Source organism: Marmota flaviventris, chromosome 13, assembly GCF_047511675.1.
Source record: "Marmota flaviventris isolate mMarFla1 chromosome 13, mMarFla1.hap1, whole genome shotgun sequence".
Lineage (NCBI taxonomy): Eukaryota > Metazoa > Chordata > Mammalia > Rodentia > Sciuridae > Marmota > Marmota flaviventris.
The window spans coordinates 99,955,363-99,967,920 of NC_092510.1; the positions used below are offsets into that span (position 1 = coordinate 99,955,363).

General features: G+C 45.7%; 1 long non-coding RNA gene across 1 annotated transcript; it reads right to left on the reverse strand.

The window, feature by feature from the left end:
- Positions 1-8,302: 8,302 nt before the first annotated feature.
- Positions 8,303-9,808, reverse strand: LOC114094526 (uncharacterized). The gene is made up of 3 exons (XR_003583048.2): positions 9,315-9,808; positions 8,498-8,578; positions 8,303-8,397 (listed from the first exon to the last, which is right to left on the reverse strand). It is a non-coding gene; the product is annotated as an uncharacterized lncRNA (long non-coding RNA).
- Between the last annotated feature and the right edge of the window lie 2,750 nt (positions 9,809-12,558).

Genomic DNA, 12,558 nt, shown 5'->3' on the forward strand with positions numbered 1-12,558 from the left:
GCGGTCGTTCTAGCCTCCCTGGCAATCCGGCAAGCATGGCCACATTCCGTTTTTCCTTTGATGGGTGTCCTGCTTTAACTCCAGGGTCTGCAGCTCCCAGGGTCTTTAAAGCCAGCATGCTGACTCGCCTTTCTGAAGACCAGAGCAGTAGCAGATGCGGTGTGTTCTCTAGTCCTCCTCCAGTGTGACATTGGCATCCCCTTCCAGAAATGCTGCCTGTGCTTCTTTTGGCACAGCTTTTAATACTTCCTCCTTGATAAGGGTGGCGCTGCTCAGCGAACGTACCACTGATGCTGGTCTTCCAAGATCTGCTAGAACCATCGGGAAGGGTCTAATCGGTGCCTGTAAGGGGTTCTGCTGCAGTGTAAAGGACTGGAGAGAACACGGGCTTCGGGGTCCGAGGTTACATACTGGCTGTGTTACTTTGGGCAAATTACTTAATCTCTCTGAGCCTCACTTTCCTCACCTTCCATTCAGCTGATGAGATGAGGAGATGGAATCACTCCGTGTAGTCCAACCTTTCTGGAAAAGGATGCACTTCTGCTTCCCGGCTCAGGGCTGCTTTTCTTCAGCTCACCTCCCATAAGGATTCCTGGGGTGTTTTGGTGTTTTTTTGGTTTTTAGCTTTAGTCTTCTACCTTTGAATAACTGCAGCAGCAAAGTTAGTGGCAAACTAGGTCCTCTCGGGGCACAGTCAAGGGAAGAGAGTCAGGCCTCAAAGTCTGGCATTTGGGGACCTACACCCCAGGGAGGACTCCCTCCCAGCTCTGGAAGCTCCCTAGAGACAGCAGGGGTTTGGGGTAGGGGTACATTCTTTTTTTTTTTAAGCAGCAAAGAGGTGTTTATTGCAAGCTAGCTCGGTCCTCCGCATGCACACAGCAACTGGTGACGCTGAGAGGCCCCGAGCCCAGGGTTTGCAGCAGTTTTATACATTCTTTGGAGAAGGCAGGGACCCCCACATACATCAGAGCGTCTCTTAGCAAATCATCACACACCACGGGAAATCAAATAACAACTCTAAAACATGATTAGCACATTCATTGGCAGGAACAAGTTGGGTAGGGGTGATTGGTCAGTACAAAAGGGGTATTCATTTGAACTGATTGGTTTAAGCCAAGAGGGGTGTACGAGCTGAACTACATGGTTTCCCAACACGTTATCAACCACCATAAACTACTGGGAGGGTCATCTGGCATCCCAGGTATTTCCCTGTCTCATGCTAATTGGTGGCTGCTAGGTGGCTGCTATGGGTCCTCACCTAGCCTGACTGAGTCAGGGACACCTGTCGTAGCAGATCTCTCCTGTTATTTGTAGATAAACCACTTAGCAGGGTGGGAATGTGCCTAGGAGTGCTCTGTGGGTCTTTCCAAGGACAAAGATCATGTCCCTTCCTTGGACAGGCTTTGCTCTGAGATAGAGGCTGGTTTTTCATTCCCCCCCTTTTCTGGAAACTTGGGAAACAATCATGGTTCCCTCAGTTGGGGGCCTATTTGGCCAGGCTCTACATCTTGGTAAACAGTAATCTCAGGAGACCGCCTTCAACTTCCCAGACTCACTCAAAATGGGCCTCCTATATCCATCCAACCTGACTCGATTTACCTATCTACACTGTCTATCCATTTCTGGCTTCATTCCCCCTAATTTTAGGAACTCTTTATTGCTGTAAGGAGAAGGGGCGACGGCTCGTTCTAGCTGCTTCAGAGCTGAAAAGGGATGTCGAACATGAGGGGGCTTGAAGACATGGGGGGTGACATGGGGGACGTGAGTTCCCTTTTAGAGGTCAGTTCCATTTGAGGTCTGGTTGGGGAAAAACAGGTTGTCATCTGGGGATGGGTGTTTCTATGAGAGAAACAAAAACCATGAGTACTGAATAAGTGTTGCAGCAGCTGGAACATGTCACTGTACATAAGTTCCCTCACCAGGCTTTAACCTCCCCAGTTACCAGGATTGTAAACATAACATTTAACTTTTAGGTTACAGATGTCCTTCCCCTTAAGATACAGTTTAATAATTTAATGTCATCTGATCTTGCAAAATCCTTTTACTAGTATGACCTCTGTGTCTAATAGAGAAACCTTTAATTCTGTTACTTAGGGCTGGATAATCTTACTAACAAACACCAAGCCTACCTGTGTAGGTTAGAAATAGCTGTAGGCCTTAAACTAAAAACTACCCTGGCAGTTCCTTTTGATAGTTATCAGGCATTCCTGCCTAAGAATCTCCTTTGCAGCCTGCAGTTTACTTATTTTTGGAAGTTACATTTAACTATTATTATTATTATTTAAAATGCCCAGGAATAGCTGTGTTTTGGTTTTAACTGTCTTTGCTAAGTGTTTAAGATGAAGCAGTCAAACTGACTTTTGTTTCTATCTATTGTGAACAGTCAGCTGAGTTTCCCTGGGAGTCCTGGGGGAACTTTACAGCAGCTTCTCAGTTCCGCTAGTGCCATTTGTGCTAGGATAGGTCCAGGCCTTGCTTGACCATGTGGCTTCCCTCGGAAGCATCAGGGATGTCTCCCTTCTCTGATGACCCTCCTCTTCACAGCAAATGCACTGATTGGCTTTCTGTTCTCCACTGGTCTCATTAATCTCCCCGATTGGGAGGTTATGTGGCCCAGAGTTGCAAAGCTCTTTAGAGATGTCCCCTGTTCCCTGGATTCAGACTGACTCAGAGGGCAAGAGCCAAATATTGTTTTTCTTGGCCCTTTTAATTTTAAAACTTAATCTTAAACATCCAGCAAATAAACTTCAACAGTCTTATATTAAGAGTACTGGGCTTTAATATCTATCTCTCTATCCTGTAGGTGATAACTCATTATCTTAAATTAACCCAGGTTGTGAGTTCTTAAAGCAGTACCTCTGCAAAACATTAACAGGCAATCTTTAGACCATTTATAAGAAAACTACAAGATAAAATTATCAAGAGTAAAAACATTTAGTTCATGTAATAGCTACCTTGAATTTTGGCTGAGTTATACATTATATCCCCTGTTTGAGATCCTAGTAATCTTGACAAAAAACAACTTTTGGACACAACTTTAAATGTACTGAAATCTGGCCTACTTCTTTCGTAGTTGTAAGATGGGACATAGAGCCTTATCTCAGGTAAGGCGGGGCTCTTCATAAATCTCAAGTACTATAGTTCTGAAGCCGATCTTTGCTTTTTAAACATCATTTTACAAAGCCTACATAAATTGTTGCTCAAGTTCACATGAATATTAGTCATACAATATAACATCACATCTAAAACATGAATTAAAGAAAGGCTGAAAGCTTTTAACCTTTTGTAGAAAAGTAGCAAAGTACTTTTTGTGTTTTGCAATAAAACCTTCACACAGATTAGGCTCTCATTAACTTAAAAATACATTTAAATTGTATCTTAGTGTAAAAAGTAACATAGAACTTTACATAACTTATTGATAACAAGTCCAGTTATAGAAAACAAATGATATAAATACATCTCCAACATGTTTTTCTTTTAAGCCTAAAATTACCATACAACTTTAGAACATCAGCTTGATATAATGCTCTTTTAAAGCTTCTACCTTACAGACTTGTATACCTGGAAGATATGAACACATTAATAGCACCACAGTCACATTGATGATTTTATATTAACCAAGTTTAGCTTTTAAAGAAATAACATATTACAATATTGAAAAATAACAGTTGTTGTTTAACCATAGTTGTATAATTTTTAATTTCTTTAAGGTTACTTGCTCAAAAAAAACTTACACATATAACCAATTTACAGAGACCTTCTTTATCACTTACTTAAACCCTCTTATTAACTTAATCACATAGACTCTCTTATCCAGAAACACATTTTCCCTCTATTAAATCCATACCTAGAACCTTCTAGTTTCTCTTTTCCATCTGTTAACCTCCTTTTCTGTTCACATTTTGAAACAATACTTGTAAATTTCTGAATTTAGGCAGATTATTTCATAGACATCAACATTTTATTAGTTCTATTTTTGAACACCTAGAAAAACTTATAAGTTTAATTTTAAAGACATCTTTACTTTTATCTGTTTACCCAATTTAAATTAAACCATTTAAATCACGTGAATCAAAGATACTTGGATCCATTTTTTTTTTAATTTTTCATGACCGCTCCTCATATATCTGCCAGTCTTCATATCATGTGTATTACATATGGACATACCCACATACAGACATACAACACATAACACAAGTGTGCACACATAACACAATAGTAAAGGCCTTGTAGCTTTTCTCAGGTGAAATCTCCATTGCAATGTTTAAAAAAGTCCACAGTCGATCAAAAATAGAACTGATCAGAAAACATAATCCTAAGTCTGTAGGATCAAAATCATGAGCTCAAAAAAAATACAGAATTAAGAAAAAGCAAGATTCCTAGAAAAAATAACTGGCCATTAATTAGTAAATGCCATACAATTTACTTTTTGGTTTAATCTAGTTTGAGTTCAGGTAAAAAGACACTTTTACTTTTTCTTTCCTTGGGCCTCAGATCAGTCTCCTACTGAGCTCGCAGGCTTCTTCTATTGCATTTCACCTTAAGCCCTGGCTGAGGTCTGGAAGGAGCAGCAAAAACTGGAATTCTGAGCAGAAACCTCCTGCCTAAGGCATTTTAACCATAAGTCACAATTTCCAGGTTTGGATGTTGAAAATTATGATACAAGTTTAAGATACAATTCACAAAATTTCATACCTTTATATCTTTCTACACTAGAAAAACTTGCTCACACAAAACTGAAAATAGGATTTTACTTGATAATATAAAGGCTACCATCAGAAGAAATTCCTTCAGGATCATTAAGCCACTTCCTTTGTTCTGAAGTTCCTAAAGTAGTATTAAGTTGCATTAAATCACCTGAAAAAAATTCCAAAAGAGAACCACACACTACCATGTATACCCAAAATTAAGCTTTGAAAATTTTCAAGACTGTTGCTATTCAATGTTATTTCAATAAGCCAGACCAATGTCCCAATCCAACACTTTCCTTTCCTAAATCCTACACACTGAGGGGAACAGATACCAAATCATAATTTATTATCCTTGCCCAAATTAATGCACTGGTACACCTAGTGAAATCTTCCCAGGCTACCAAGTTCAAAAATTGATGAAAAACTAAAACTAAATGATTGGGAGTTACTTGCCAACTTGGAAGTAGAGTTTTTTAATTTTCTATCCTAAATATTTAAGTTCTCTAGCATGAACTATCTGAAATCATAAACTAAACAATTACCTAAACCCAACTTTTAATTGCAAGATTATGCAATGCTTCAAAAACTCATTCAGATTGTTACAATAAAAAATCATCTTTTAGATACACATTCAGCCAAGATCATCCCCAAGAAACAATCTATAATAACCTTTAAAACAGACCAGATTAGAGAAAAATCTCCCCAGGTTTCTAACTCCCATTTAATTATGACTCCTACATCAGTGGCACCATAGATTTCCCCACAAGTGGACCAGATGTTCTCACATAGGGGCAACCAGAAGTGTAAAATCAAGGGTCTTGGTGTGGTGACTTTACTGCCTTCAGTGTCCCCTTCTTTTGTTTTTAAGTAGACAGAGGTGGAGTAATCCTTACAGTGCCAGTAAGGAAGAGGGAGTTCCCCAAAGCAAAAGTGCTTCGGCAGCTGCTGGGAGTCCCTCAGTCCCTCCTTTTACTTACAGGATTAGTTCCTCTGGTTTGGTCCGACCCCAGGCACCAGGCACTCTCCATATCTCCTAACTTTTCAGTAGTCAGCTCCCAAAAAGTTCATCTTACATCCTCGGCATGCAGTTGTTCAGAATGCTAGGCTCCCCAAGAAAACAGAGGGGAGGCTCCTCCCTGGGGTGTCAAAATTTGTAACTGAAAATTTGATTCCCATCCCCAAAGCCAATTAATGCTAATTTAATAATGAGGACAGGGTTTTTGAGAAAAGTTAAAGTGAGATATCAAAGTTCTTAGACCCCCCAGCAGGCATTTCCCTCTGCAGTGGGTGCACTCAAGCCAGCCAACTACGGGAAGAAAAGAAAACATTGCTTCCCTAATCTCGCTTAACAAAGGGAAGTAAAGTTTATCAAAGTTCTTTAAAACACAGCTAAAAGGGATGTAAAAGTTGAGAACAGAAAAGCTGGCAGTTCTATTGACTTTTGGTCCCTTACAGGAGAAGCATACTAGGGACAATTTAGGCTAAAATTTAGCTAAAGTTACCTCCACACATCTAAGGCAGATTGGAACTTGGGACACTGTATCTGTCCAAAGTAAAACAATGCCATCACACTTAACACAGACACAGACAAAAAGACACAGATTCCCTTTTCAGATTGTCAAAAAAACGAAAGTGGGTGCTGGCCCCAAGCCAACTGGGGCCTTCCCCTCAAACAAATGGATTGGGAGAGCATCCCCCTCAGATTGGGTCTGACGACCCCAGATTGGGAGATTAGTTCTCTTACCAGGGTGTTGGGGTGGAGACAGACAGGACAATAGAAACAAACACACATATCACAAAATTCGCAGTGCGGCCACAGAATTCGCAGCGCGTCCTGGATTGCTACCCAGAAACTAAAGGCACAGGTGGACTGCGGATCCATCAGCTACAAAATACTTTACCAAATACTTCACAAAATACTTTACTAAAGGCAATCCACTCAGAACCCAGAAAGGGGCTGGGGACGTCTCCCACAAACCCTGTTGGCTGCCCTTCGGTGCCTCCACCTGGTCCTTTTGCCGACCACACAACACAGAACCAGAACCTGCAGGCAACCAGAGTACAGAATCTTACAGATCGGCAATGCCTTTACTTACTGGCCGGGTTTTTATCACTTCTCGATCGGGGTGTCTGGGTAGGCTTATTAGGGGGATCCCGGACGAGCCCCCATATGTTATGCTCGAATTCGGGACCCCCAAAAGACCACCAGAGACCCAAGATGGATGTAAGCAGCAAAGAGGTGTTCATTGCGAGCTAGCTGGGTCCTCCGCGCACACACAGCAACTGGTGAGGAAGGCTCTGATCTAGCCTCTCTCCGCCTTGCTGCCCTGCCTCCTGACCCAGCCTGGGCTCCTCGGGTGGCCCTGTGTGGCCCCAGAGGTCGCTTCCCTAGGAGATGGAGTAAATCTTCCGGGGGCTTTGTCCTCCCCCTGGGGCTGCTCAGCCACACCTCCGCACGTGAAGTCCAGGCACAGAGCAGCACCCCCGAACACAGTGCGTCCTCGCCATTGGCGGGCAGAGGTGCCCAGGAGCGGCTGGTGCCCCCAAATCAGCCAGTCGTTTGTATGGAGGAACGAGGTTTCCTCCCCGTTCTTCCCTGTCCAACCGCTGAGGCAAGGGCGGGAAGCAGAGGGCAGAGCGTGAGCAGGGCCGTCTGTGATGGAGCAGCAACTCCTTCCTTAGATGTTTCTGTTTCCGTCTTATCTCGGGTCGTAGCTGCAGCCTGCTAGTTTCTGCTTCTGTAATCTCGCTTGCTCAGCAGCTGAGGCAGGAACCAGACTGCCTGGGAAGAGGGAAAGGGATCAAGGCCACTTGCTTGAGAAAGTCCTACAACCCAGAAGCCTGTGCCGGTAGAGGGCGGGGCTCAGCTGTTGGAGGAGCCCCCTGAGCCCCCACCCTTACCCTATTGAGTAAGCCCTTGCTCTTCTGCACCTCCAAAGACCCCTTGTCTCTTTCCTTTGCCATAATTTTTTCATATTTTTCTGTATTTTCGATAACAGTGACACTGCTGGCATCTGTCCCATGTGCCTCCTTGAGCCTCCCAGGGGACTGGCAGACCCTGTAAGAGCCAGCCAGGCTGCTGACTAGTTGTCCTCCCAGAGTGAAGAGACACTGAGGTGTGGTGAGCCCCTGGGGCAGGCCCAGTGCCAAGAAGCCATCAAGTCCCGGGTCCACCTGCTCAGGCCTCTGGACTGCAGTGGCCACCACCACGCAGATACCCAGCCCCTGCTCTCTAGCCCATCCCGGCACCCCCCCACCCCCACATCCTGTGAAGAAGAGTGGCTGTTGAAGCACAAGGGTCAGGAGGAAATCCTGGTTCGCTCCATTATTTGTCCCACATTTATGAACTTGTACTGTGGTCTGCCTCTTCCCCCACCCAACCCCAAAGCACCTCTGGACCACCAGCTGGACAGGCCCTTGGAATGAAGAAAGGCCTAGCAGGGGGTTTGCAGCAGGGGCCCACAAAGGGGCCAGCTCCATATGTATGCCTTAGGGCTGGAGTCAAAGCCACAACCCCACCCAGCAACAGGGTTCCGGAATGGCCCTCTGCATACAGCTGGAGCCTGTAGGGACCACTTTTCTGAGACACTGGAGCAAACCATCCTGTCCATCAAGCTCTGGTAGAAGGGCGTCATCACCGAGGATGAGGATCCGCAGGCCTGCAGCACACAGGCGCCATCAGTGCACAGAACCCCAGGCTGAGAAACTAACAGAAAAGATGGTCAGGACCAGCAAGTCCACAGGGATTCAGAGACAAATGCAAAACTGCCTCGTATTCCTGGGTCACACGTGACACGTGCAGGCACCTTTAGGAGTCGGCTCCTGATTCAATATGGTGGCGGAGGTGGAAAGCTCCAACTTCTGGTACGAACGACAGTCAGTCCAGGCTGGAACATGAAATCAAGACTGATCACCCCGATTCAGCAGGCCAGGAAAATCTACTGGGTCTCAGAGGAACCGTCCGCACTAAAGTCTCACTATCAAACTTCATATGCAGGCTTTAAACCAGCTGCTGTGGATCAGAAAGAGACTAGGAGCCACACTTGTGCCAGCTTGAGTAAGAAGACTATGACCATGACATGAGAACTACAAAAGCAAACAGGCCTGGAGCTGTCACTACTGACCCAAGAAGAGAAAATGGGAACTGAACAATGAAAAGCTCACAAGCCAGGCTGACGGAGAAAGGGACTCGCAAGAGGAAGAGGGCATCAGTTCCAGAGAAATTCAGGAGGTGTCTCACCCTGCATGACCAGAGTGGGGGCTGCTGAGGAGCTTGAACGACAGGGTAGGGATGCCTTTAAGAGGAGTGGAAATAGGAGAGCAGATATTAACTGTGTGAAATTAAGTCAAAAGAATGGAATGGGAAGAAAGATTTAAACACACACACACACACAGGGTTTTGTGGTTTTAACTAAAAAAGTCTTTTAACACTATTTGGACCTGTTTTCTTTTTGTAAAGTTGAGTAATGTAGATATTCTGGTCTGTCACAAAAGAAAGTTTATATATATTTAAGTCAGTCAATATGTGAATGAGAATGCTTTATAAATTAAAGAACAAGCAAAATGTTTTATATATATATAAATGCCGCAGTCTGGCTGGGCACAAAATCACGAGCCACTCACAGCCTTGTAGATTGAAACAGTGTCACGAGCAGCTTCTCAGCCTTGTCTGGTTACCAGGAGTTCCCTTCCGGATATCTGCACTGGACCCCGGACCGCGACGTACGCGAACACCAAGCACGAACTCGATTGCCTTTTGAAATGCTGGTTTATTCGCACACCACACAAAGCAATACACGAGGTGGCTGGCACACAACTGCACGATCTTACTCTCAGGCGATGAGAGTTAGTTGTGGGCAAATACATGGAGTTTCCCTCGCGCTTATATACTCTATATGTTTACAACAAACTTGTTTATGTCTAACTTATCTAACATAAGCACACTACCTAGTTACATCATCAACTTATCTAACATGGGCATACTATCTAGTCATCCTATAACCAAAACATGTTTACAACTAAAAAATCACTTAGTCACTGCAAAGTCCAAAACAAGTCCAAAACAAGTCCTTTTGCTGATTCATGTTGTTTATTCATCCTTGATGTTTACTCCTGTCAAACAGCAAGTCTTTATTCCCGAACTCACACCGGCACTCTACACGCACGTTCTGGGGAAATCCACCGACACTCTGCTCTGCATCCCAAATACTCTCTGAATCCCGGGAGAACTCAACGAGAACTCAAGGAGCGGGCGGGCGCCTGAGGCAGCAGGATACTCCCTATTCCCAGCAGGGTCCACCCTAAACCTGGACCCACCCTAATCCAGCAGGATCCTCCCTAAACCCTGATCCACCCTGGTCCTTGAGCAGGGTCACCTTTCTCAAACATTCTTGCAATGTCACTGCAAATGACCTGGGTCCAAGGCCATGTCCACAATGGAGAGTCCTTCCTCTAAGCAACATGGGGTAGGCTGACAAGGAAATTGCCATGCGTCATTCCTACTTGGCAATGGCTCTCAGTATATATATATTAGTGTGTGTGTGTATCTTTTTCTGTGATGGCTTCACTTTTATTCATTCTTTCCATATTCCTTCTGCCCGTTAAAGTTGACCACAGGAGCTTGTCTTCAAATGCTGCTTTAGGCTGCCCCAGGGTGTTTCAGTGACCCCGTTCCTGTTGGTTGTGCAGCCTGTGTGGAGCCCAGGGCCTGGGACAGGCTGCCTCAGGCCTTTAATTGTTCATCATGAAAGAAAGCAAGTGCAGGGGTGCACGCCTGTGATCCCAGCTACCAGGAGGGTGCGGCAGGAGGATTTCGAGTTCAAGGCCAGTCTGAGCAACATAGCAAGGACCCGGCTCAAAAAACAGTAGATGAAGGCCGCCTTGGAACCCAGCGTGCACAGCCCCCTGTCGGCACCGCCAGAGAGGTCCTCTGCTACACTCAACCCACGCACCTACCTCGGCACAGTGTTGCTCAGATCATGTTTGTCACTTCTCTGTGCTCCATGTCTTCACCCCTCCCTCCCTCCTGACCCTTCCCGACCCGCTGCTGACCCCTGATCTTACCGTCTCCACAGTTTTGTCCTATAGTTGGGGTCACATGCCATTTAAGCTTTCCAGAATGGCCTCCTGCACTTGGTAATATGCATTCAAGGTTCTTTACCGCTGAGCCCCAGCCCCAGCCCCTAGAGTTTTTGGGATTTTTTTTAATCTTTTAAATTCTTATCTATTTATTTATTTTTGAGACAGGGTCTTTCTAAGTTGCCCAGACAGGCCATAAACTCATACTCCTGCCTCAGTCTCTTAAGTAGCTGGGATTACAGGTGGGTGCCATTACTGAAGCAAAAATTTTATTTTTAAGAAAGGCGTGGCTGGGCGTGGCACTCTGGGCTGACAGTGGTTCCTTCGGTCCTTCACCCTGAGCCCTCACTCACTGCTACCTTGCAGCGGGGATGTGAGATGCGCAGGGCGGGTCTTCTGGGCTGGGTGCCTGCCCGGATCTGTCTGTGCAACTTGGAGGCTGATGTTAATTCTGGTGGGTTCTCTGGGGTTGCGCCCCCCCGCCCGCAGCCTTAGTCTCTGGGCAGTATTTCTGAGCCTTCTCTCCTGTAGCCTGTGCCAGGGCTTCCTCCCTCTTACTTACTTCCTCATTGGGGTGATGCTTCCTGAGAAAGGCAACGGGAGGTGGAACTTTTGAGATCTTGAATATTCTATCTTTATTTTATGCTCTGTTGATCTTTTTGCTTGGCTATAGAATTCCAGTGGGTTTTCTGATTCTCTGTTGTTACAAAACAAAGCACTCCAATACTTAATGGCTTAAAATGCCACTTGTTTTCTCTCGTGGTTCTGGCATTGATTGGCATGGCTGTGGCTCTCTGGGGGCCGCTCCATTGGTGGCAGCCAGATGGATGCTGGGTCTGGGGTGACCTGTGGCTCCATTGCACTGGTGTGCCCGTGCTGGCTTATTTGCATGGCTGGCTCGTGATGTCTCCTATGAATTCAGCTGGGGCTGTCACCAGGCTACCCACAGTGGCCATCACCCCAAACACTCACAGTGGCCTCTCCTACAACTTGGGCTCCTCGCAGCCTGGCAGCTCCGGTCCAAAGAGCATGTCAGGTCTTCCACCGCCCTTCTCCGAAGAGGGCCTTGGGCTCTCTAACCGGCTGCACTGCTAGACGCTGAGCCACCCGCCCCCCAGCTGTGATGGCGCAGGAAGGCCCAACCACAGCTCCTCCTGGCTGCCCCTGCACCAGCCACCCGCTGTGCTGTGCTGGCAGATGCCAGGCACACCCTTACTGGGGGCTTCAGTGGAGGAAGTCACGCTGAGCCCCAAGGTCTGGCGTCACTACCAGGAACCTCAGGGAACCCAGCTTGTCTACCAGCCCCAGTGGCTGTTTGTCCTTCACTGCCCAGAACCAGGGTGACCAGCAAAATCTGAAACAATGCAGATTTGCACATGGATCTGACCAACCAAGGAGTGCAAATGGAGCAAATGGAAAATGAGCCATCGAGGTCAAGTCCATTCCACATAAACATTTAACCAACAGTGAAAGTATAAATATAAAACCACCAGTCCAGCCTCGCTGCTGCCATGAGCGGCTTCTTGACTTGAGAATCACAGTAGAAGTGTCCTGTCTAGAATGTCTTCGAGATGGTGTGGGGTTTGGGATTGGGCAGTGTTTGGGTGGCATCCTTAAACCAACTGCTATGGTGTTGTTATGAACTAATTAGAATATGGTTGTAGAAAGAGGGGACTCCCTAGAGTGAGAGTTCACGGCTTTTTAAAAACATTTGTTTTAATTGTAGATGGGCACAATACCTTAATTTTATTTATTTTCATCTGGGGCTGAGGATGGAACCCAGGGCATC